Raw genomic sequence first — 662 nt, forward strand, 5'->3', positions numbered from 1 at the left:
GTGTGTTTTTGTGTGCTGATGCAAGAATGCTGGCACTTGAATTAAAGCAATGAACAAATCTTCATAAATTGCTTGTTAAACTTGGCAAGAGTAGAAGTAAAATCAGGGACATGTTAGTTCAAGTTTATGGGGATAATGCCATGAAGAAAATGGCAGTGTGCAAATGGATTAAACATTTTTCTAAGCAAGAAAGTGTCACTGATGAAGACATGTCAAGGCAACCAATAATGAGAAAAACTACAAAAAAATTGCAAAAATCCATCAAATTGTGCATCAAAATTATTGGCTGGCTATGAGAAGCACAGCAGGTCAAGTAAACATCCATAGAGAAACAAGAAAATCTTAACTGAAAATCATGGCCAACAACTCATGGCTCTTGCATCACAACGATGCACCAGCTCACACAGCACTGTCTGTGAGGGAGTCTTTAGTCAGTAAACAAATAACTATATTGGAACACCCTCCTACTCACCTGATCTGGCCTCTAATGGCTTTTTACTTTACCCAAAGATAAAGAAAATAAAGGAAGACATTTTGATGACATTAAGGACATCAAGGGTAATATGACAGACAACAGCTCTGATGACCATTCCACAAAAAGAGTTCTAAAATTGCTTTGAATGGTGAACCAGGCACTGACATTTTGCATAACTTCCTGAGGG

Source organism: Otolemur garnettii, unplaced genomic scaffold (assembly GCF_000181295.1).
Source record: "Otolemur garnettii isolate 467f Iridium unplaced genomic scaffold, OtoGar3 scaffold00002, whole genome shotgun sequence".
Classification (NCBI taxonomy): domain Eukaryota; kingdom Metazoa; phylum Chordata; class Mammalia; order Primates; family Galagidae; genus Otolemur; species Otolemur garnettii.